Source organism: Melospiza georgiana, chromosome 12 (assembly GCF_028018845.1).
Source record: "Melospiza georgiana isolate bMelGeo1 chromosome 12, bMelGeo1.pri, whole genome shotgun sequence".
NCBI lineage: Eukaryota > Metazoa > Chordata > Aves > Passeriformes > Passerellidae > Melospiza > Melospiza georgiana.
In genome coordinates, this window is record NC_080441.1 from 19812562 (window position 1) to 19838835 (window position 26274).

Genomic DNA, 26274 nt, shown 5'->3' on the forward strand with positions numbered 1-26274 from the left:
TGGAGTTCGGGGCGAGGCCGAGTGCCGCCGCTCCGCGCTCGGGACACTGTCGCGACACGCTCTCGGCCTCTGCCCGCGCAGTGCATGGGGAGCAGAGGAGGGGAGCTGCGGCGAGAACTGAAGGTACTGCTTCAGATGTGCAGTATGCAAACATTTTCTTGGATGTTGCTCTTTATGGCTGTTGTACCTCTGCTGGGCTTGTTTACAAAATAGCAGTCCAGAAAAGCAGTAAGTGATTCCTTTGAAAGTAATTTTCGTGATGTTAATGAAAGGAAGGCTAATTCTATAAAAATATTAGAAAAAGCTTTCTAAGATTACAATCAGATACACCTGTACAGGGTATGCTGGGTTTGGTATTGCTATTAATTTGCTATTCAACATTAAAAGTGTTTCACTATGGGGCAAGTGTTGGGAGGACAAGGTTAAAAATGGATTGCTGACGACAAAGTTGTTTCTGCAATTGTTTTCCCTCAAAGACCAACCTTGTCCCTGAGAGATCCTAAAATTATTCAGTGTGGAAATTTTAGGTATTTGTGTTTGCTTTAGGTTGTTTTCTCTCAGCTAAGAGAAATGGAATTCACTCAAAGAAATAACAGGATGTTAAAGACTTAAGTGCATTTCCCCCATATGCTTAAGCCTACTTGTGTTGGGTGGGAGGTGGGGAGAGAGGGATAATGAAGCTTAGAGATTGTAAAATCACAGCCCTGTGAAGCGGTGTGCCTGTGCCAGGCCTAATGTTGCATTAAAGCAGGGCACAGGCCTGTTGCATGCAGTTTTTGCCCTTGCTAAGATAGAACAAGGTTAGTAGTGTCTATGCCTAAAGTTTTGCCAGCGTGGTGATGGAATAAATCTATTCTTTATACTTCACGTATGGATTTTGGCCATCTTGGTTATCTGCAAATATTTTGCCTCCCACAGCAGGGGAAAGATCTGATCTAAGTCTGCAACTAAGGATTTTAATGGAAAATAACTTCAGAGCCTGTTGGCAGTAGTAAGATTCTTAACTCTTTAAGGACAACCTGGTTATTTTGTAATTGGTCTTGTTTTGATATAGTTGTATGTAGTTAAATGCTGTCTGTCAAAATCCCAGATTGGCTTTTGATTTGTAATTATGCAGTATGTGTCTTATATGTGGTAAGCTGGTCTCACTCTCTCAAATTTTCATGTATATAATGAGTTTTCATTTATGCTGTTATAGAAGAACAATTCTGTTCCAAGTACACATATTAGAAGTTCTTTAGCGTGCAGGGCTATGTGGTGGTTTAATTTGAAATTGGGTAGAAATATTAATTTTGTGTCGTGGTTTTGGTTTGCTAATTTGAGATTTTGCTAATTTTGAGATTTTTTAGGTAATATATTGTTATAGATACATATTATAATATTGGCTCTTTGCAAATATTAAAATGAATATGTGTTATGTTGGAAAGTTATGCTGTATTAATCTCCTTTAAGTAGTGCTCTATTAATCTCTTTTAAATAGTGTGAAAAGTTCTTAGACTATAGCATAATATTAAAATAGAAACTATGTAAGATATTTTTTGTAACTAGCTGAAAGAATGAAAAAGATAATCAAGAAATCCTTCGCATTATCCTATCTGGATAGAGATAACAGCAAACAGACCAAAATTCCAAGAGAACAGTTATTGCTTCCTTATCGGGAAAGCTCAGACTTTGAGGAACCAAGAAGACTGGTTTACAAGATGGGGGGAGGAAGCTAAAATTAAGCAGAAATACCCTAGTGTGAAAGGAATGCTTGACTCATGTGTGAGATACATGAATATGCAATAGGCTATTGCTTTAACGGGTAATATATTGTTAGCAAGGTGTGCTTTGTGGCAGAGTGCCAGGCGCCCGGACGTCCGTAATTCTTTGCTTTTGATTGTTTCTTATTCTCCTAATTTTTATTACTATTTTCATTACTATTAATGAAATAAACATGGCCAGGAGACTTCTTCTCCTGTGTAATGCCTTTATTAAAAAGTGATCAGCTCAGGATTGGGCGGCTCGACGGGTCTGCAGCGTCCGTCGTCTCTCCCAAGGCGACTCAGAGGAGGAGGATATGCGCAGCTCTGTCCACCAGGGGCAGGGCTGGGGGAGATCCAGTCCTCGTGGGAGCCTTTATGGCGTGATGTCCCCGTCAGATGGTGCCTCGGTCCGGGTCTCCAGACCCCCCAGTCCTGGCCCGGGGGATCTCGAGGACAGGGTGAGGAACGATGAAGGTTTCCCGCATCTCTGCAGGCCCAGCACTTGGTTCCTCACGTCCAGACATCACTCCAGTCTCTCAACTCTTAGGTGGCTTGTTGTTTTTGGGGTTTCTCCATGAGTTTGGAGATGGGGGTCCCACAAAGCATTCTGGTCTTGCGAGTCACTTTGCATAACCCCCCCCACCTTCTCAGGTGTCTTCCCTATTCTGAGAAAGGTAAAACTTAGCTTCACGCAAGGTCCCCACCCAGGAGAAGGGCCATTACCTCGCCCCAACCAGGGCTTTTACTAATACAAAAACAACCATTAACGACAACGACCCGTGATTACAATAACAAAACACACAGAACTTGGGCAGGGCCAGTGGTCTGGCTGCCTTTTTGAAACTTTTTCTCATAAAAAAAAAATATTAACCGAGTTTTTGTTCATAACAATTAAACTTCTAAAATTTTAACAAACGTGAGTGGCGTTTTTTGCATGTATTAAAGAGTGTGGTGGGTTTGTAGTTGGTTAATTACTAATGTTATGGGTAGATAAAGCCGCCCATTTTTTAAAAAAGGTTGCAGAGTTAACAGTTTGGGCCAGTTGCTGCCAGAGTGGAGTTCTAATTGTTTGTTACTGTAATCACCTGTCGTTTTCGTTAAGTGTCGTTGATGGATAAGAATTCCCCCTTTTGTTGAGTGACACCCTGCTGCTTCCTGGAGGATGACACCCAGACAGTGAAGGGACATCGAGTCGACATGACATGGGATCCAGTATGCAACGGGAGGGACCCCTCACAAAACCTAGCCAAAAACCCCTAAAACAACGAGCCAACACAAAATTGATGAATCAAAGCAATGTCTAGGTGTGAGGAACAGAATCTAGTGGCCACCAAGACCCTTTTTACCCCTCACCCTAACCTAAAAAGACGTCGGCTAGACAGAGGACCTCTAATGTTGGACTGAAAAGCAAAGGAATTTCCCGATGCTCTCCTGAGGACAGAGCCTCCAGCTCTGCCCACAGATCAGTGGACAAAGCTGCACTTTTCCTTCTCGGAGTCACTCCTGGGAGCAGCGGCGGTGTGAGCGCAGACCCATTGGTTCTCCCCACCCGAGCTAATTGCTTCTAATAGGGGATTGAAAAGGACAAAGGTCTCCTGCCCGTGTTTATTTCAACTAATATATTCGTTTTTTGTTGTGAAATCGGATTAGGAGAAAGGTAAAGTAGGTTTAAAATTTTAAAAGGGTATAAAGAAAAATTTATTAATAGTAATTTAAAGAAAGAGTAATAAGATTTACACTGAAATTTTTAGAATACTTTTCTTATTTTTGTAACTTTCTTTGTTATAGAATATTTTTTTTTTTTTAGTTTACTTAGTGAGAGAAGACTCTTTTGTTAATATTATGGAGACCTCGATAAGAAAAAATAGGGGTTTTGTGGGTTTTTTATGAATAGTACCCACCTGAGGAAATCTGTAATTGTGAAGTTTTTTAATAAGTTTTTTTAATAGTTGAGTTTGTTATAAACGATCAAATCGGTAGCCAAATTTATAGAAAAATTCAACAAGAATTTATTCAGTCAATTAACAAAAATAGAAAATTTGAAATCCCACTGAAATAAACAGGGCCAGGAGACTTCTTCTCCTGCGCAATGCCTTTATTAAAAAGTGATCAGCTCGGGATTGGGCGGCTCGACGGGTCTGCAGCGTCCGTCGTCTCTCCCAAGGCGACTCAGAGGAGGAGGATATGCGCAGCTCTGTCCACTAGGGGCAGAGCTGGGGGAAATCCAGTCCTCGTGGGAGCCTTTACGGCGTGATGTCCCCGTCAGATGGTGCCCCTCCCACTCAGTCGGCCTGGTCTCACCGCCGGGGTCGTCTCTCATGGTCAGGGCGAGAGGGTCCGAAGGTGTTCCGCGTCTCTGCAGGCTCAGCACTCGGTTCCTCACGTCCAGACATCACTCCAGTCTCTCAACTCTTAGGTGGCTCGTTGTTTTTGGGGTTTCTCCATGAGTTTGGAGATGGGGGTCCCACAAAGCATTCTGGTCTTGCGAGTCACTTTGCATAACCCCCCCCACCTTCTCAGGTGTCTTCCCTATTCTGAGAAAGGTAAAACTTAGCTTCGGGCAAGGTCCCCACCCAGGAGAAGGGCCATTACCTCGCCCCAACCAGGGCTTTTACTAATACAAAAACAACCATTAACGACAACGACCCGTGATTACAATAACAAAACACACAGAACTTGGGCAGGGCCAGTGGTCTGGCTGCCTTTTTGAAACTTTTTCTCATAAAAAAATATTAACCGAGTTTTTGTTCATAACAGTCCCCCCTCTTTTTCTTTGATCGAGCTTAAACTCTAAGCTCGCATCAACTCCCGATTTTTGTTTTGAATCTACTATAAATCTCTTGTGCACTTTGGTAATTACGGTTACTTAACCTTGTTACTTTCCTTGGTTTCTTCACGGCAAACACTATTTTACTGAAACAGATAAATAAGCATAGTAAAAATAGCAATCCTCCAAGTACACACACAGCGAGAAAAACTACCTTTTCCCACACATCCTTTTTGAAAATCTCCAGGTTCTCCCACCCACTGGGATCAAGTGTAGGAGTTTGATCTTCATTATTTACACATGCTAACCTTTTTATTTCGTTTGAAATGTTCCTAATAATTGAATTCTTTATTTTTAATACTGCCTGGAGCCGAATAACTTTGTTTAACATAGATATTGGGATCCGAATTTGGCTTTTACAATTTTGGATTTTCTCAATTTCTATTTCACTGTGCCTGTTCTGTTTAATTTCTCCCAAATTATATATAGGAACTCCCAAACTTGATCCAGTTTCTTTGGGCAACAAGAAAATTGGTTTTATCACTCCAGCCGTGCAGCTGCCAGACAAGATCAAATCTAGGGGTTTAAGGCTCCCCTGAAATGTGTTCCTAAAGGGGTTTATCTCTTTTCCAGTACACTCATATAAATACTTGTAACAAACAATTTTTCTTACCATCTTCACCATTTCTTTGCCCTTTACTAGATCTGCTGAGCTTGTTTCAGCAGCATCCCATTCAAAGCACAACCAGGCTTCCCCTATAGGGCACTCTCCTAGGAGTGGCTGCCTAAAAGTGGCAGTATTGTATACTATCCAATTCACTCTCTTATTTTTTTGATAAAAGACCAATTGGGAGAGGTTAACACAATCAGGGTTAGAACTGATGTGGACTCTCGACAAGGAGCTCACTTCCTCCTCACAGAGGGGTTGGTAGCATTCATTGCACGGCTCAGCTGGGCTCCCCTGAGCACCACCAGCAATCAGAGCCATCAGCACTACCCTTCCCAAGAGTTCGGTATGGGTCATCTCACACAGCCTGCCCACCCGGCCTTGCCTCTTGGGGAATTTTACTGAGGAAAAGCTTCCAAGCTCTTCAGAGTCCCTTCTACCCGCTTCTCTGGTTAAACCTCTCTTGGTCTGTTCCCTGCCAATTTTGGTTTCCCCTCCCAGGGGAGTGTTCTGTAGAGGATTAACCTGGAGTCTTTAGAAATAAATTGGGGAACTTAACTAGAATTACTTATTTACAGTCTTAAACTTTTTACCAACATAGTTTACACAGAACAGTCTTAAAACATTTTAAGCAATATTAGAACTCTGATACCAATTTTTTTTTTTTCCACACAGTTCAGTCTTTTTGACTCTTCCTTCTGAGAGTCATCTTTAAATCACAGTATACTCAGGTGAATTAACTTGTGAAGCAGATGAATCTTGTCCAGCGCCGGGGGGTGAGAGTGATGTAGACTCTGGTCCAATGCCAGAGGGGGAAGCTGATGTTGGATCCAGTCCCGTACCTGGGGGTGAGACTGGCCCTTTTATTCTTGTGATATGAGTCCAACCTTTTTCTTTGGTCTGCACAGCTGAATTTGTGATCAGGAGCACCTGGAAGGGGCCTTCAAATTTAGGCATTAATGTTCCCGTAGTCCATGATTTTATCAAAACCCAATCTCCTGGACTAATGTTGTGAACTTTTGTGTCGAGAGGGGAAGTTTGAGGAAGGTATCCTTTCTTTCTAAGTCCCTCCAGAATTCTTCCAATTATTTCTAAATACTTTCTGGTAGCTTCTTCCCCTTCCAGATAGTCTCCTGTGCTATAAGGTGTTAACAAGAATGGCAGCCCAAACATCATTTCATAAGGTGAAATTCTTATGTCAGCCCGAGGTCTTGTTCTGATGCGCAATAGCGCTAGGGGCAAACACTTCAGCCAATTCATCTTTGTTTCCTCAATCAATTTAGTTAATACATTTTTGAGAGTTTTGTTCATTCGCTCCACCCTCCCAGAACTCTGGGGGTGCCACGGAGTATGCAACCTCCATTTCATTCCTAACGCCTCAATTATATTTTGTAATGTTTGGGACACAAAATGTGGACCTCGGTCTGAGTCTATGGTGTTCACAATACCATATCTGGGGATAATATTCTCGAGGATTGCTTTTGCCACGACTTGAGCTGTTTCCCTCCTGGTCGGGAAGGCTTCTACCCAGTGTGTGAGATGATCAACTATAACCAGTAAATATCTGTATCCTTGCACTGGGGGCATTTCAGTGAAATCTATCTGTATGCTTTGGAAGGGTCTCAAGGCTAATTCCCTTCCTCCAGGTGCTACTTTTCTCATAACTTTCTGGTTCACTTTTTGACAAATGATACACCCTCTGGTAACAGCTTTAGCCAGGCTATATACCCCGATGCATAGGTTATTTCTTAGGAAATGATCACATAGTCCTTGGACTCCCCAGTGAGTTATTTATGTAGTTCTGTTAGCACTGTCCGAGCCAGTGCTTTATTCAAAAACACCCGTCCATCTGAGGTTAACCACTCTCCCTGTTGTCCTTGATATAACTTTAAATCTTTTATTGCTTCTAATTCTTCTTCACTAAATATAGGTTCCTCCCCTTTTTCAGGTGTCGTTTTTGTCTTCAAAATTTTTACTGGGTCCCCTGGTTCTAGAGCTGCTTCTTTGGCTATCTGATCAGCCAGTCGGTTTCCTTTAACTTCTAAACTGTCTCCTCTTTGGTGCCCCTTCATATGGACCACTGCTATTTCTATAGGTTTTTGTAGGGCCTCTAGTACTGATCGGACTAGGTTCTCATGGGCTAAGCTCTTTCCCTTTGAACTTAAATACCCACGTTCCTCCCATATTTTCCCAAATGTATGAACTGTCCCATATGCATATTGGGAGTCCGTATAAATGGTTCCCCGGTCCCCCTCCAGTTAGTCCAGTCCCCTTTTCAGGGCATATATTTCACAAAATTGTCTCCCAATTTCCATACCTTGTGGTATTTTGTTGAGACAGGACTTATCTGCCCCTGTATCAACCAAAAATTTAAATTCCTCATTTAGGGGTCCCACTTCAAAATTTACCAAGGGCCCTTCTAGATGTTTCATCGGGTCCCCTATAGTAAAAAGCCCTTGACACCCCTAGTCCTCCCCCTTAAGAATCCTTCCTAAATTGTCTTGTTCCTTGGCTATTGCCTCATCGAGACTGAGCTTTTTACAAAACCTCCTGATGTGTCCTGCCTCCCCACAGTAATAACACTGTCGTCCTCTCAAAGGGACTTCTTGAGGTCTCTCAACCCTTCGTGCACCGGTCAGTACTGGCCTACCTCTGCCTCCTCCTGGTGGTGGACCCGCCCACCCTGCACTTTCTCTAGCTACTGCAACCATGATCTTAGCCTTGGCCTTTACTTTTTCTTCCTCCCTCCTTAAATACACCTTCAATGCCTCCTTTAATAACTCATTAATGTCCTTCTCCTGCCAATCTTCCATCTTTTCCAGTTTTCTCCGTATATCAGGCCAAGATTTGGTAACAAATTGGACTTTTAGTAGCATTTGACCTTCCAGGGTGTCTGGGTCTATTCTAGAGTACAACTGAAAGTTCCGCCTTAGGCGATTAAGCCAGGCAGCAGGAGCTTCATCCTTCTCCTGTGTACCCTCATATGCCAATTGGGTATTAGTTCCTTTGGGAACTGACTCTTTGATCCCCCGTATTATCAAAGACCTATATTCCCTCATGGCCTTCCTCCCCTCCTCCTGATTAGGGTTCCAGTTGGGCTCCGTTAGTGGCAATTTCTGTTCACCTGTTGGCACCTGGGGTCCTGGACTGTTATCTTTCTCCCAAATTTTTATGCCAGCCGCCCTTATCATCTGGACCTCTTCTGGGGAAAATAATATACTCAGGATGGAATTCATCTCCCCCCAAGTGTAGATATTTGGACCTAGAAATTGATCCACTTGGTTGGCTATGCCCACTGGGTCCTCAACTAAATGCCCCAACTCTTTCTTGAATCCTCTCACCTCAGAAGCAGTTAGGGGAGCATTCACAAAGCCAACACCTCCCGCTATTCCTCCCATAGGAACCTCTCTGAGGGGAAAGAGTCTCTCTGCCTTGGAGGTCTTGGATCTGGTGCTACATTATGGCCCATCTTCAGATGCCAAACTACTTTGAGGGTTCTCTGGGTTACCCTGAACTTCCTGCCCATCAGCAGGTGTATTTGCTGATAGCTGTCTACTGGGCGAGGAGGCATTTGTGTCCCAGGTAGAAAGAGGTAAAGGGACAGCAATAGGAGGGGGAGAGGGACCTGAGTAGATATTAATCGGAGCTGGAGAAGGGGTGGAGAATGCAGCAGGTGGAGTAGGCACTTGTGGTGGTGCAGAAGGAACTGGAGGAGATACTGGGTTCATCATAGCAGAAGCTGAAGAGGTAGAAGGAGGAGTTTGAGCAGGTGGTAATGAGATGGCAGCCGGGGGAGGAACCGGACCTGCCATTTGAGGTGCTTGAAGAAGAGGATTATAAAGTGGAGGGGCAGAAGGAGGCAAATAATCCAGGGAGTCCCATCTTTTACTAGTTCTATCATCCCCTCCTTCATTCCCCTCTTTCTTCCTCTGTACCTTACAAATTCGCACCCCTTCATCCCCAACAGCACTCTTTAACCAGCAAGCCACATACAATAATTGCTCAGGATCAGTATCCCCTCGAGCTGTCAGATAATTATTTAATTGTTGGCACATCCACTTATCCTTTGTCCCACACCAAGGCCATCCTCCTTGCAACTCTAATTCTGGCCACGCTTCCATACAATAATGGATCATTTTCACTTTATCTAATCCCTCCGTGGCCTCTATAGAATCCCATTTTACTAACAGTTCTCCTAAGGGACTACTAGGAGGTATATCCCTCAGTCTCTTGCCAGTCTTTTTACTACTACAACATCCCATTTTTCAAGTCTCAATAAAAAAAATCCCGAAGGTGCCTCTACTGACCAGGAATTTCAAAAAAAACCTTCCTTGAGGAGCTCCAGCCTCCTCCACTGAACTTCAAATTTACTGCCTGATGCTCAGGACTTTATACTGAAACAACTGCCCAATCTCTTGATTGCCCAACTTCCCAGCGTCAGGTCTTACATCTATCGGGACTTAAACACACGAAGCCACGGCCAAGAATCCGGGTCGTGCCTGACACCCTCAGTCAGGAGAAACAACTGCCTGATTTTTAGTTTGCCTAACCTGCCAATTTTTAGGCTTCACCGTATCAGGACTTAAAAGCAAACCGCAGCCTCCTTTGCTGGGGTTTGTGCCTGACTCCTTTGTCAGGACTTACTTTGCCTGCAGGGCTTGTGAACCACCCGAATCCTTCTCGGGACTGACAAATCTTACTCGAATCCTTCTCGAGACTTACAAAAGTGCCTGACCTCCCTTTGTCAGGACTTTGGGGTGCGTGCCACTCATACACAGTAATTCACTCCGCACGCCCGGAGTGGGGGGGCCCTTTATTCCCCCTTGGGAGACGACTCACTCACACTAATTCCACGTGCTTCCCCCTGTTCCTGGCCGCTTTTCTCGCGAAAAGACGGAACCGCAGTACTGAGGGGTCCACTCTCGCTTCGAAGGTCCGGCTGCCGGCCCTCGTCTCACTCACACACACATGCGCACGTCTCCCGCTCCCGCCACCGAGTTTCTCACCAGTCCGGTGCTCCGGTGCTCCTCTGCGTTGCTGTCCTGAGCCGGTCCCTCTGGTCCTGGTAGCCAGCTGTCCTCTGAAGATCCAAGATGGCCAGTCCTGAGTCCTCTTGCGGTGTGGCTATCCCGGACGAGTCCCCAGCTGAAATAAACAGGGCCAGGAGACTTCTTCTCCTGCGCAATGCCTTTATTAAAAAGTGATCAGCTCGGGATTGGGCGGCTCGACGGGTCTGCAGCGTCCGTCGTCTCTCCCAAGGCGACTCAGAGGAGGAGGATATGCGCAGCTCTGTCCACTAGGGGCAGAGCTGGGGGAAATCCAGTCCTCGTGGGAGCCTTTACGGCGTGATGTCCCCGTCAGATGGTGCCCCTCCCACTCAGTCGGCCTGGTCTCACCGCCGGGGTCGTCTCTCATGGTCAGGGCGAGAGGGTCCGAAGGTGTTCCGCGTCTCTGCAGGCTCAGCACTCGGTTCCTCACGTCCAGACATCACTCCAGTCTCTCAACTCTTAGGTGGCTCGTTGTTTTTGGGGTTTCTCCATGAGTTTGGAGATGGGGGTCCCACAAAGCATTCTGGTCTTGCGAGTCACTTTGCATAACCCCCCCCACCTTCTCAGGTGTCTTCCCTATTCTGAGAAAGGTAAAACTTAGCTTCGGGCAAGGTCCCCACCCAGGAGAAGGGCCATTACCTCGCCCCAACCAGGGCTTTTACTAATACAAAAACAACCATTAACGACAACGACCCGTGATTACAATAACAAAACACACAGAACTTGGGCAGGGCCAGTGGTCTGGCTGCCTTTTTGAAACTTTTTCTCATAAAAAAATATTAACCGAGTTTTTGTTCATAACACCCACCACAGCCAAGACAGCCCCGGGTGCAGCTGCTGGGTGCCCTTGGGATCCTGCTGACTGAGAGACAGCCTTCTCTGGAAGGTACACACCGAGTGCTTCAAGCAGCCTGCTTATATGCAGTTTATTCTGCCTGAGGCAGAGATGACCACATAATTCTTTGTCTCTCTTTGCATGTAAAGTTGGATCCATACATGTGTAGAAACAGACAAAGAAAGTGTCCAAAGCCGAGATGAATGTCTGAGTGCCCAAGAGGAAGAGCTATTCACATGTAGTAGATGATGCCATCTCTTGAGTAGCAGAGATTCCATCAAATCCAGGTGCATGATCTCATGGGCTTCCTGAGATGTCCCATTGATCATCACCCAGGAAATTCCAGATGATATCTTCCAGGTGCAGAGGAAATCCCCTCTGATGGCTCCAGCCTGTCTCCTACATCTGTTAATGGGTCTGGCATAGTCCCAGAGCTTGTCTGGGAACTGGTTACCATATGAATATATCTAGTCCCAACCAGGAGGATTGCAGACATCGTGGCTCAGGGCTACTCTGTTTATACCATAACAGGGTTTGATTTTATCTCAACTCTGTCCAGGAATCAGTTATAATGTGAATAGGACTCTGTTCCTGGACAGGGTGGTTTCACAAACATGGGTTTAGACTTTACTAATATTTTATACATACATATATCTATTTCTATAGCATGAATTATCTCTACTGCATATAACAAGTTTATGGATTATGTTAACTTATTGTTTTAAAGATGAGTCATTTAAAAGTAAAAGTTTATATTATTTATTTTAAAAATTAATTTCATTTTTGGGAATAAAGTTTTTCTTTTCTTCAGTGTATAGGACTTTTTGTTTGTTTAATTTCTTATAGGATTATAGTTATTTTAATATTTGTTTATTTTTATATGGAGGTTTTTGTTTGATATTAAATTGATTTCTTTTTAAAATGGTTTTTATGTGTTATAGGGAATAAGAGGTTTTTTTATAGTTGTTATAAGAGGATTTTAGTATCAAGATTAAGGTGTCTTTTTATTTATTGTCCAGGTACTGGACAATATTAAGATTAAGATGTCAAGATTAAAGTGTCTATTTATTTATTGTCCAGGTATTGCCTGGAGCTGAGCCCTGGCTGCCCCACAACCCCAGCCCTGGCCTGCACCTCCCTGCGAGCCCCAAGCTCATGCTCACAGTCCCACACTTCCATTCCTGGTCCTGCCGCTTCCCACCATAAACACCACTTCATCCTGACTTCCTTGTTTTCCCTGGAAGCTGGGGATACAAAGAACCTGCAGCTGAATCAGCTGGCAAATTTTGATGATAAATGCCTTCTGCTACTACTTGCCTTAACCATATTCCTCTGCATTCCACTTCAACCAATTGTTTCCCAACATACCAGCACCGTCTGTCCCCTGTTGCGAAGACCCCTTCTCAACTCCCCTTATTGCTCCTTGGGCATGGATTATCTTTAATTACCTGAAGGTAATTAAAGGGAGAAGGTGCAAACTATCTCAACATTCTTTCAAGGTATTCTTCAGAGATCTTTCTGGATCATCATCCCTTTTGCCAGGACCCGTTGCTGGCTTTACCTATGCAACCCTCTATGGGTGCCCTCTCAGGGCTGCTCTCCAAAAATCCTACTGATTGGTGACATTTTCAGTGGTCCTTCCCTGTAGACTCTTTATGGACCTTCTAGTCCACTATTTGCCTGTCTCGAGTGGACACTGTTGGGTACTCAGCCAATTGCCCAGTACTGGCTGGCACCAAAGGGAACTGATCACCAAAGCTGGCTGAGGGGTGCCTTGGGCTCCCACTCACTGCCGTGAGATGAGGATCCCAGATGAGTGCTCATTTTCTTAGGAAAATTAATCCCTGATGGCAGAAGTTTTTATCCCAAAAAGAGACAGAGGAGTCCCATAACTTTATTGGAATAAGTGCAGAGGCCATGGGCGATTTCCCATGGGGTCTTTCAAGTGGTTGAGGGATGCAGCCCCCTTTTTATCCTAAGTTTCCCACTGCATCGCGTTCTTCTTTGCCCCATTGGCTGAGGTAAACAGACAGTACAGACTTCCCGAATCACCTACTCTATGCCCCACTCTAATATGCACTCTCCCTTTTGCTATACAAAAGAAAGAAATAGAAACTCTTCCTAATTCTATGAAGTCTCTGTTCTCTTGCTCTGGCTTCAGGAATTTAACATAGCTTTGGCTGAGCAACAGTCTGTGTTGATTAGTAACAGTTTCTATAACTAAGAATTTCTCCTATTACTTCACTAGCCATAAGTGGGAAATAAAAGGACATAATGAATTCTCGTCATAACGGGCTTTGGAGCTCAAGAAAAAGGAGAGAGAGAATAAGATCAAGGCCATTGAATGCAGAAAAGGAGTACTTATTCCTGGGATATGGGGAGTTAGACCTGAGCAGTGGGAACAAACAAACCGAAAGTGGGAGGAGAAGAACAAAAGGAGACAGAATAGGAGAAGAGAACAAAGAGCAAGAGGCACAATCAGCTTGGATTTTTTCCCTAATCTCATAGGGGAAGGGTTCTTTGCTGATGTTAAGGATGAAGAATAGCCTTAAATTAGTTATGTGGGTTTTTGGAGGTTTCTCTCTGTTCCTTGTGATATGTGGCAACATCTGTAGTCCAGATAGCATTGACAGAATATGTGTCTTACTTGGGCCAATGCTACTGGGGTGGATTTCTTTTGTTTATCCTTAACCATGCCAGGAGATGTTTCCACACATGTTTAATTGGCATCCCAATAAGTAACCTTATTGGGTTTGCAAAATGGGTAGGAGTTGGAAGCAAATAAACCAAACGTGAAGGATCACTGGTGTAACATAGCCAGTGGTGTTACAAAATTGGACATATGCTAAAGATTAGGGATTAAGGCAAACGGCGAGGGCATCCAAGCCAGTATTATAACACAATCACAGAATGAAAGCGGACTATAGCTCCAATAATTAGATTTGTTAGGACGAGTACCTGAAAATTATTGCCTGTTTTTCAACCACTTTTTAAACCCACAATCAACTTATATGAGCAATGTCCTAGTCCCATGACCCAAAAATAATACTGTCATCCTCAATCCCAATTCTCCATGGTATCAGAAAGTGACCAAATATTGCCACAATTGGACTTATCCTGGAAGTGCTGGTGCAAATGTGACTGTAAGAAAGCTTCCACCAGGTGTCTTTTTAATGTGTGAGGATAGGGCATGACCCACAATTCCAAGTGATTTGTTTGATGGTCCTTGTTACTTAGGAAGACTAAACATGTTTTCTGCTAGCATGCATGAAATGCTGAATCAGACTACTTGGAGGGCAGGACATAGCAAGATAACTGAAAGAGCAATCACAAGCTTAAGACCTGATTGTGACAATTGTGTAGAGTTTTGAGGCGCTCCAGCATAAATCATCCCTTACTACAGGTGTTGCTGCTGCTCAAGCTTTGGCTACGCTTAAATAAGTTGGAATGCTGGACAGTCCAACAACTAAAGGTAACTTCACTATTTTAAATCAGACGTTCACTGGTGTAGATAGCATTAGACATGGCACACTGCAAAATAGAGCTGCTATAGATTTGTTGTTGTTGGCGCATGGGCACAAGTATGAGGAATTTGAAGGAATGTGTTGTATGAACCTCTCTGACCATTCTGCAGCCATTCACAGGAAACTCAAACAACGACAAAATAACATGAAGAAATTGACTGGGAATGACTAGGGTTTGGATGAATGGTTTGAGGGATGGAGAAGAACTGGATGGTTGAAAGATACCATAAAGGGAGCTTTGTTATTAGTAGTAGTCATTATTATATTGCTTTGTGTTATTCCATGCAACATGAAATTGGTGAGCTGCTTGGTAGAAAATATGATGGAAAGGGTCTGGCTGGTTCAAGAAGAAGAAGGGGGAAAGTTTCATCTTTTCTTGATTGTACTGGTGGCTATACATTAGTTATGAATAGAAGGGAATGACTTTTAGGGATATGTTGCAAGTAAGCAGATTGGTAGCTCTGGCTCCATTTCCATTGTCTAAGAAGAACTCCAATTCTTTTTGGACCTTTCATAGACTTCTGACTAGATTAGCATTTGTCTTTGACCCCATAAATTTTAGGCTGCTAGGCTTGACCAATGAATGGAAAGGGGAAAGTCACAGAGTTTAGGTGGTTCCCTTGTCAGCAACTTCTCAGTAGTAGGGAGATTTCTGTCCTCAAGTTTGTTACTTCAGCTAGCAGATTATGCTCACTCCAAAAGAAGGTGAGAAGGTTGCTTCCCTAAATGGTCCAATAATTCTTCCTCCTATCTGTGCCTTTTTTGTATGACTGGATTTTGTATTACTGGAGATGGTTACAAAAAGTTAGATTAAATCGCATGCATGCAGTCCTGGGGGGAAACAGAGTATTCTTTAGCCAGTAGCATTTAGGCTTTTATCAACCTGAGATTGTCTGAACAGACCAGACACTTAAAACACAGTAATTCATGCTAGTTCCAATTCCATTTTTAGGCTCGAAAAACTGAATGGTAAACCTGCACCAGTAGGGAGGGAAATTTAATTGGACTTTCTCCTTTTTAGAGAGAAGCTAATGAAAAAGTTTCACCAGAATCAGAGCAGGCTGTAAAACAAGAAAAACGTCATGAAAAGAGGCCAATCCTATCCTCTTAGGGTTACTATTTGTGATTGGACTTGAATGAAATGTGTCAACTCTGTGTTCCTGGGTATCACATCAGTAACAGGTACTTCAGCTGCTCTACTTCTCTCCTAAAGCTAAGAACAGAATCCAAGGAATTGTGATTCCATGGTCACACTTCACCCTGTGATGCTGACAGGTTGACAGGTGAAAAAGGAGTGGAAGGTGCACGGGTCAATTAACTTGAATGGCCTATGTAAATCAGCGGCCACTGATTTCCTGAAGGCTTCAACAGGTTAGTTGCCTATGTTTTTCTTGGAATTGTTTTAATCTTTGGTCATGTTTTTCTTGGGATTCTTTTACCCTTTCCCCATTAGTTCAGCCTTTGCTGACATTTCCAAGCGTGGAAAGTGTTGTCTTTATTTATCATGCCATTATTCACTTCAAAGGGTTGTTTGCCTCAAGTCTCATTTTGCTGGTTTTCTGCTAGTTGATTGTCAGAGGGCAGCAGGTGTTTTGTAAGAGCAAGTACACAATCCCATAGCTTGCTTTTCTTTGGATTTGGCCTGTCTAGAAAATGGAATGACTGAACATCTCTGAGAGGCTTTTCTCTCCCCATTAGGTTTCACTGGAAGGGCAGATGCAAATCATCTACCTAAAGTCTTGGCACAGAAGAAAGTAGTGGTTTGCTGCTGCATATAGCTAGAAGCTTACAAAAGGAAGGCCTTGGGCTGAGGCCCATTACTTTGGCTAAGTAGAGAAGGACTGTGGGAAGGTGAGGCAGCTGAATTCGAGGTAGATCAGCAACTTCTAGAACTGTCGCAGTTGGCAACTCTAAAATGAACCACATGTCTGCAGTATTTTAACATGCACCATATTTAGCCAAGTAATTCAAAACAACTAAAAAGCAGTCCCTTCAATTTGGAAATAGTTTTAAATTGTTTTTGAATATACAAAACATACCCTTACTGTACGCATTGCATGCAGATTTAATCGTCGTGAAAGCAAACCCTATGTTTCTGTGGGGATAGCACGACTTTCCACAGTTTTCCACAATTGTTCTTGGCACAGTTTTCTACTTATGTGTCTGTAACAACACTTGAAGGTACTTCTAAGGTACTGTAGTAAGCAGAAAAGGAGGAGAGGTTGTGCCTTATTTCTGGCTTCCTTTGGTTTCCTGTTTGGTTTTCTTCCTCTTGCCATCCTCATGTTACTGTTCAAGATACTGTAATTTAGATTTGCGGTTTACTAAGCTGTGTTTTTGTCTGGAATTCTTGTAAATGCCGAAAAGAACCCAAAATGTAAATATACATCTTTTTATGATTTGATAGCTACATAGAAAATTTTCCTGCTGTTCTAAAATGCTTTTATTTGATATGCATTTTTATCACCATTCAAATGAAAAGAGAACGGTTCCTCTAGTCACTGCTTTTGTACTGGATTCAGTTTGTGAAATATGAGAGTTAATTCATGCTGTATAAGGAAATGTATGTAGTTATAGAATGTGGTAAATGTAATAGAATAGACATTTTAAATGAAACAGACAAACTAACCTCCCCAGCCAAGAAGCAGTGTCCTATTCAAATTATAACTATTTCTGGGCAACACCAAGATTGTATCAAGCTGGCTTTACGTCTGAATAGGACTGCCTTGGCCCATTATCGGTGATTTCCTTAGACTCTGCACCTGGGAGATAAACATGGAGGCCTTCCTGGCTCATAACTCCAGGAGTTTCACAAGACATGGACATACCATGATGGGCTTACAGGAACCGATATCAAGATATTACATATGAAAACCAGCTCTGCCTGCTTCCAGACTTCATGTCTGCAAACCCGGGTCTGTCTAAAGAAATGGATTTGCATTCGAAGAAATGAATAGAAAGGTGTGGTCATCCATGCCTCAGGCAGAATAAACTGTATACAAGCTGTACCGTGGAAGGCTTTGGTGTGGACCTCTGAGGAGACACTGCCACTTTGTTGGTTGACTCTTTGGTCTCACCCAGCGTCTGATGCCGGGCTGATGCTGTCTTGATTGTGGAGGTTGCACGAAATTCTATTTTTTTTTTTGGTAATCGACCAATAAATTATTGTTAAATTTTTGATAAATTTGGCTGGTGATTTGATAATTTATAACAAGTTCTATGTGCATTAATAGTGCAAAAAAGTCCTGCTGGAAGAAAGGATCTGCATAGAAATTCACCAAGACATGTGCTACAAGGGTCTTGTAAAGGTTCAAAGTTTCTCTACCTGTCTGTCTTCACAGCAAGACTTGAGGAGGTATTTTGCTAGCGTTTCTTTGACAGAAAGTGATAGCAAAGCAAGCAAATTGGAGCAGCAAAAGAAGATAGCAGCAAAAGGCACATTATCTCCTCTGTTACTTATCATTGTCGAAACAAATTTTTTCTCGCCATGTTAAATAAAATATCTTAGTAGAGCTAAAGACTAGAAAAATGCAGCTCTGTTCTGGATTCATTAAAAGCAAAGCCATCTGTGGACAGAAGTGCCCAGCGTGATGCTGGGAACTCCTAGCTGGTTTCACTAAGCTGTCTGGAGAACTGCGTTTTTGGTGGGCTTTAGCTGCGTGTCTGTAAGGCAGGGAGTATGTGCTCCCTTGAGCCCTGAGAGTGCCATGGGCACAGAGACCCATCGTGCAGCTCTCTGAACAGCCGCAGCTCACTGAGGCATGATGGATTACTCCCAGAGTTCACGCGGTAGAAAGGTTTTCTGCCCCCGTGAAAGACGACACGTCCATTTTCTTGCATAGAGCCATTCTGTATGTTACAATGGTACCTTGAATTCATCAAGTGCTATTTACACAATGGCCAGTGAGCTTGGATTCTTAAGCTTCTCATGTTTGATCTGTTTCCCGTTTCAGTAAATAGCAAAACTTCCAAGGACTGCAATGACAAGAAGATGAAGCTGCTACCGTATTTCAAATGTTTGCCTAATAAGATGGTGATTCTTGCGCATATTGGCAATGGTAATTTCGGGTACTGAAACACCGGCTCTGCTCAGGGCAATTCTGAAATTGACTTGAGCTGTTTTCCATGTTTCTTAGCAGTGAACTGAAACACTTCTAGCTTTCAAGGCAAGGCGTTTGACAGCAGCCTCAAAGAGGCTCAGGCTGTTGGATGAGAAGGTGAAAAAACTGAGGTGAATGGGGGGAAATTTCACTTCTGGTACATGTCATAGATTCAGCCAGATGATCAACAATCATTAGTTTAATGAGGTTTTAGTTTTTGTGCGGGTTTTTTTGGGGCATTTATTTTTGAGGATTTTTCGAAGGCGATCCCCTGTTCTTTTTTGCCTCCCCTCCCTCAAGGCGAGGCGGCAGCCTCCTGCTGTGGCCGGCGACAGTGCTGCCGCCTTTTGGACAGAGAGCAGTACTGCAGCCCTCGAGCCAGCGCCCTGCCCCTCGCCGCTGGGTGCCGGGGGGCGGGGGAAGGACGTGGCTGCCGAGCGAGGGAAGGGCGCGGGGCGGGGTCTGTAAATGGTGCCATGCTGCTGCGGGAGGAGAGAGCGTGAGCTCCAAAGCCCTGAGCAGAGCGCTGGGAAACGGGAGGCGAGGAAGGCTTGGGCTAAGGATGGGTTGAAACGGGGCTGGCTGGTAGTGCATGGACAGACATTTGTCATTCACGCTGCCAAAATGAACACCTGGTACATCCTAGGTCTTCCTTGTGTTTCATGTGTTTTTATTTCATATTCATGTCATCACAAAAAGCAAGGATGGAGTAGATGAGACTGGTCCCCACTATTGCTGTGTGAAGGCTTTTTACAGGCTACTGTATTTATGTTCTCTTTTTTTCACTCCAAGCTTGACTTTGTCCGTCGTTTTCCCATGTCTGCTGCATTGGGTGTCCCCGGGAGGGCTGGATTCCTCGTCAGGGGTCTTAGGAGTTGCTATTAATTCTGATTTTTCTGAAGGTGTATAGAAGTGTGCTATTGAAACAGCTCTTTTCTCTCCTGAAAAGCTTTCCATCTATGACCACCCATGCGTTTTAATAATGTAGCCAGTTGCACTAAGGTTTTTACTTTCCAAGCCAAAACCTGTCACAGATGACTGTTTGCTTTGTGTCTGTGAGAAGTGGCATTTGTGCTGGAGAGCTGCACCTAGGAAGAAAAGATGGATTAAATGTGCTCTGGGGATGGATGGACATGGAAAGAAACACTTGCACAGAAAGGCAAAGCAGTGATGATTCTAGAGGAAAAATGAGAGGTGATTGCTTCTGATCCATAGGGGCTTTCCTTTGGAATATCGATCAGAGAGTGTATGGAAGCAGAGAGCGTATTCTGGTTATTTCTACTCTATAAACTTCTCTCTGGCTTCACAGGTCTGTGCTGGAGAGTGGGAGAAAGGTCCCTGCTGCTTGCTGTATCTTCAGCGGGCAGAGAGCTCTGACCTTGGCCGGATGGGCTGGTGAGTATTGGATCACTCCCTGCCTCCTCATGAACAAGTTGTTTAAGGAGTCATCGCCAGGGGCTGCTTTTAGCCAGCTTTGGTTCGGGTTCTTTTACACAGGTTTCTGGGTGTTTTGATCCTGACAGCGCCAAACCCTCAGGTTTGCTGAATTAGGGCTCCTACCTGTATGGCGCATGAAATATCCTGGAAGCTGATTGATGTCTTGGTGCTCCTGTTGTGTTCATTTGGGCTGTGCTTCAAGCTTCTCTCCCTGGTCTCTTACAGTTGCTGCATTTCTTGGATGCTGTGCAGGACAGAATCAGGCAGCCAAACCTCAGGTCCACCTTCTCCCTGACCCTCTACATTGATCGTGTGGCACAGCAGATCCTGAAGCCAGGTACTGGAACTTGCTGCATGTGTCACTTCTGGGGTGAAAAACAGAGCCTTGGGGAGTGTTGATCTCCTCACCTGCTTTGTGCTCGTGCACTCTTGATTGAGCTTTTCGTTCTGGGGAAGAGAAGGGGAAGCTGTGCAGCAATTGAGTGAGTCTCAGAGCAAAGGCCTTCTGCAGTTGCTGGACTGTTCTCCTATCTTGAAACACTGCACGCTCGCTACAGCTTCCACGGATTGTCGCGCATGGTTGTGGGTTGGGAGCATTGTCCCCCATGGTGCCAACTTTTTCTTTTTACAGAGGGGCACATGAGCACATGTACATAAAGGTAAACAGATTCCTTCTGTCACGACAGTATTTGGACCTGAGGAAAAACTACCATGTTTTTTATACTATATTACCATGAGGAAAAAAGTACCATGTTTTTTATACTATATTACACTACATCTAAACTGAAACTGCACAAGCACTCAACAAAATCTTGTGACTGTCTGCTGACCGATAGTTTGGACGTATGCTTGGACCTGATAGGCCAAGGAAACAAAGCACCATCACTTTGGGTAAACAATCTCCATATTGCATTCTACTTTAGCACAACACAGCAGCAGCAAATGAGATAAGAATTGTTTTGATCATTCTTTTCTCTGCTTCTCTCACTGCTTCTCTCGGGTTCAGAGAATGTGAATCCCACAACTTTGAGTTCAACTGAAGTATTTTAGAAACAGCAACTTCTAAAATTCTATTTCCACTGCATGTTTGGGCTTCAGACTGACTGTTCCTGATGGATGTTAGTGATTTGATAGGAATTTGATAGGAATGGAAAACGAGCAGTCCAGAACAAGCTGTGGTAAGCCCTGAGCTGGCACTCAGAAGGAACCAGGGTTTTGTGCTCTTAGGAGCAGGTATTCTTTGGAAATGTCTGATGGTGGTATTTTTCTTTGTGGCTTCCCGTACAAAACAGAGCACGAGTGGATTCTCAGATTTCTTGGAGAAGGGCTGCGTGACAAATATTGCTATGAGCTTTATGACTACCAGAGGGTTTTCTGGGTCATTCTATCCTTTCTCAACACTCCTTTGTGTGACAAGGGCTCCCAGGTAAGAATTTAAAAAGAAAGTTCCAAAAAACTCCAAACTACAAAGGTTTGCATGGCTTCGAGATCTCAAGTACAAAACAGAAAGGAACAGCCGACTCTGCCTTGGCCCTGTTGAAAATCTGTTCCTTGTTGGTTTTGTGTATGTGTGGAGGGGGAAATAATTGCTTGTGTCTAAACCAGTCCCATCCTTATCCCCTGAAACTGGAACAGGTTCCTGCCATCATGGAGCCTCATGTGGGTGCCATGGTTTTGCTGCTACAGTCCTTTTTCTTTTTTTGGGGTCTCTATTCCCCAGCCAGTGCATTTGTTACCTGAACAGTGCTTCAGCAGGAGGAAAACTCACATGCCAAGAGCTCTCAGGTTTGGGAGCATCCACCCTGAGTATTTCAGGTATCAAAACCTTGGACAAAAAGATAAAATTGTCTTGCTACCTGAATACTTCTTGTAAGAGCAGCACCTGTGGTATGAAGCTTTGAAGGGAAAATATTTTTCCTTCCCTGGAGCTGCTGAGAAGAGGTGGTGTTTATTTTACTTTGAAGTTGATCAGATAGCAGCCAATTTGCTAATTTTAAGTTAGATAATTAGATCCTGACTATAAAAGAACAAGTTACATTTTCTGTTTCAGTGTCGTATTCTGGAGATACTGCAAAGTGCTGCCTGTGTCGCCCGAGCTGCCTATGAGCTGATAGAGGATCACAGCCTCCTCACATGGGTCATGAACAGCTTAGAGAAAAGGTAACCAGAGAAGTACAGGAGAAATGGGAACAGTTTTCCTGTCCACAGTAGAAGAATTATGTGGCTGAGGATAAAAGCAAAGGTGACAGACATGGAAATAGGGGCACCAAGGGCTGTACTGGCAGAACTTGCTGAACTCTGAGGTGTTCCTTGTGGTTTTGAAAACAGAAGCAAGATGCTCTCAGGTTGTGGTAGGAGGGAGGATGGTGGGGGGGCTTTGCGATTTGGAAATCACTTCCTTGAAAAATTGAAAAAGCAAAATGGCACCTTGTGCTGGTGTTTTTACCTTTTAAATTTCAAGCACTCTCTGTTCACATCCTGTCACAGGACCTGTTGCACAGGAAGCAGCACAGTAATGGATTTGAACTGTCTAGAACATTCCTCCTTGCCTTGCCTCTCCCTCACAAAAACATCTCTTCTGCATTCATAGAGTGCCCTGACAGGTTCAGGCAAGTGCACCAAAAGTGCACTAGAGTACGGTCCCCTGTAGGTGATGGACCAGCTGCTGGTGAGGATCTGCCTTTCAAATGTGGTTTTCTTTTTTCTTTTTTGTTTTGTTTTGTTTTTCAGGTTTCTGGAGAACAAGGTGATAAATAAAATTATTTCCTTACTCCATACTCTATGGGTAATAAATTTAAGAGACAAGAGAAAACAAGAATCAATCCCAGAAGAACAGCAAACTTCTTCTTAATAAGCTTGTAAATGAATTTCTATGTGTTTTGGTCACGTTAATCAAACATATTTGGTAAGTCCTTTATTTTCTTTTTTTTTTTGTTTTAGTCAGTTTGCATTTCATCCTCTGCCCAGTTTGAACTTTATTAAGTTTTCTTTATTAAGAAAAAAGAAATCTTTATTAAGATTTATCTCTGATAGATGGATGGCTCTTTTCACCTTCAGTTTGTGTGTTGAGTAGTGAATTTGGATGAGATTTCTTTGACAGGAGGATTTATGTGTTTGAATACATGGGGAATAAAGTAAAATGTGATGCACAGTTGTTGTCAAGTCCTTCGTCCTTAATTCCTGGCCATTCTGACAGTAGGGATTAAGAGCAGTACTGATGAATTAGCATGCATGGCACTTGTGTTTTGACAGGACTAACGTAGATCTGGCCAAGCTGACTGAGTTGTTTGGCACCCTCATCTCTGTGCTGGAATACTGTGCTGTTGTTGTGGAGGCTTTTAGTGAGATGAGGTGTTTCACGGTAAATGACAGTGTCCTCTCCAGCAGGGAGCTGCTGCTGCTGCACAAGTGGAGTCTTGTCAGCAAAGACCTGCAGCTGCAGAACAACCTGCAGGCCCTGGCTCAGAAGTACCAAAACAAAGAATTGCTCAGTAAGTGCTGAAATACTTCAAGGAAGACGTATTTTGTTGTAGCTGTTAAAGACCAGCAGTTCAAGTGAGGCAAACTTCTCTGGAAGTAGTCCTAATGCCTTCTGTCAGACTGATGTTCCTTGAGGGAGGAAGAAAGGAAATGGAAAGGCATTTTTCAGATCTTCCTTGTGGTTATTTCAAACCTTGAAACAATTTGGAAGCTTTGGAGAAACACAATTTATGAAGGGAAAGAGTTTTAAAATGAAACTTAGTGGCAAATCTCGAGTCAGGGTTTGAAAAAGAGTTTTTTAAATGAAATCTTAAGAGAAAAAGCAGTGCCTGGAGGCTTTGCGCTCAAAGGTGTGAGTCATTCTGTGAATCATTCTGGCTGGGAATCTGAAAGCAATGTGTAAGTAAAAACAATAAATACATAAAGCAAGCAGAAGTTAATAGTTGACGTCTGTTGTTGTCACCAGTTTTGAAGAAAGGAAAAAAAGCCAGGACTTGTGTGACTTCTCTTGTTCTCTCTGTGAACAAAAAGTATAAAAGTATAAGGAACTTGGGAGTGGGAGGTCCTAAAACAACGCTGTTTTTTTTTTTTTTTTTTTGCAGCAGCTGCTTTTGGTGCACATTAAAGCTTTTGTTTAAATGTTTGTTTAAATGTTCTGTATCGTTAAGAAAGTATCATATATTTAAGGGATTCTGTAAAAGCTTTAGCTTTTCTACAGTTTTTTCACCCTTTACAGTTTTTTCACCCTTCAGAACTCCTCAGAAAGACCTAAAGAGACTTTTTGGAGTGATGCCTGTAACTTACTGCATGTGTGGGTTGTGTTGCTCCAGGCTTCAGGAGCTTCTCTCATCTCCAGGCTGAGCCATCCAGTTTGGAGCAGGGTTCCAGCCTGGAGTCCCTGGGAGCTCCTGGAGCCCCTTTGAAACACCAGGCTCCATGAGGCTGCTTAACGAGGCTGGTACTTGCCATTGTAACAACTGAATCAACACAGGAAAGCACCTTATTTGCGCAGTTTTGTACCAGGAAAATCCTTTGGAGTATCTGATGTTTGATTTGGTGGTGGTTATCTTCTTACAGAAAATATTAAGGGCAAGAACAAACCTCAAGCCTCATCTCCTGTGTATGGTCACACTTGGAAATGGAACAAGGTGGGAGAAGATGACACTGCTGCAGACATGGAAGGGTCTGAGCTGGAGAAAGCAGAGACCATCTGAATTCCATACTTGCCCATTGGGACCCTCTTTTCCCAGCACCACCCTCCACACAGAGAGGGGAGACCCTCAGAGCCAGTGAAGGTGGGGGTGAGGCAGTGGCTATCACCTGTGCATCCACTCATGCCTTCACTGAGTAGCTGGTGAGGTCCCTGGCTGAGCAGAGCCCCCTCGGGGAGCAGGACATGTCACCAGTGCTGAGGTGGCTGCGGAACCGCGTCCTACCACACCCAACAGCTGTGCGGAAGATGCTCAGGGATGAGACTGAGGAACGACCTTTTCAAGCTTTACACCCGGCTCTGCCAGGCCAGCAGCACCTCATCCGGGCTCTCCAGGCAGCTTGGTGGGCTCAGTTCCATCAAGCTCCAGCTCATGGAGGAGCAGGTCCTGTCCAGCACCTTCCACAAGCTTGTGAAATCTCTGTGCCTATCAGCAATGGTGGAAGAGGATGTGCACAAGACAGGTGACTTGTCTTGTTCTTATCACTCATGTTATGAGGCAGTGGTGGGAGAAATTAGGAGATTCCATGGCTTTTTTAATCCATTAAATCAGTTCTCCCATATCCACCCAGGCTCATGGCTGCCCTAAACAGAAGCTGTCTTTGGTGGGATGAGGGCAAGGGTGGGCAGCAAAGAGCGTGGTCACACTGGGAGGTTTTCTGATACTACAACACTCCCACACCCTCTAAGAAACTTCCCTTTCAGGGACTAAAATGGAACAAAAGGTACAAAAGAAAAATAATTCCAAGAGGGAAAATAGTCAGCAAAAAAACCAAGTCCACATGGGCCTGGATGCTGATCCCTATTGCTGGTCAGTGAGAGCATCTGACAGGTCAGATTTCAAACTGCTTTATTTAACAGGAAACTGGTTTGTTTCTTCTTGTGAGTAGGATCATTGGCTTTGCATGGGCAAAGCCACTCCAGATTTTTCAGTTAGGAATAGAGTTAGAGAACTCTTTTAAAACATAATCCTGGAGGGACCAAGCAGCTTGACTTGGTAATACTGTGGGGAAATAGAAGAATATATGTTCTGATTTTTTCCTTATCTTTCTTCCACAGCTGCTTCTGTATTCCTGACTTCCCTTCACATCGGGGACATGTGGCTTGGAGCACAGGACCCGGATATGTCACTTACCTGTGTCAGATTGGTGGAGGTTGCAAATTACAGAGTGACTTGGAGACTCAGAAACAAAGGAAAGAAACTGTTATGTCTCTTAGCAAAAAAATTTGTCTACATCAGGGCATTAATTCAGGGGACTAACATTCATCTTTAATGTTCTTCTGTGCTCTGCCCTCATCACCGTGAGCTGTGAAAGCCTCCTGAGCTGCTCTCATACAGACCTACCTTGTCTGGTCATAAAAATCAGTATTTTATTCCTGTGTGCAAACTCAGGGGGAAGATTTTATTCAACATCTCTCAGTGGGACATTAAAGCTCCAATTTCCCTTTTCTTGAACAGTT

The 26274-nt window shown here is 43.7% G+C and overlaps 1 long non-coding RNA gene across 8 annotated transcripts; it reads left to right on the plus strand.

The window, feature by feature from the left end:
- Window positions 1-26274, plus strand: LOC131088686 (uncharacterized). 8 transcript variants are annotated; one of them, XR_009115138.1, is made up of 10 exons: window positions 1-123; window positions 14466-14534; window positions 15800-15957; window positions 16285-20081; window positions 20349-20460; window positions 21416-21549; window positions 22174-22283; window positions 22854-23028; window positions 24681-25277; window positions 25873-26274. It is a non-coding gene; the product is annotated as an uncharacterized LOC131088686 (long non-coding RNA). The 8 variants fall into 8 exon arrangements; XR_009115143.1 differs by lacking the exon at window positions 14466-14534 and adding an exon at window positions 23508-23614; XR_009115139.1 differs by lacking the exon at window positions 14466-14534 and having other exon boundaries at window positions 5-123; window positions 16285-18644; window positions 19996-20081.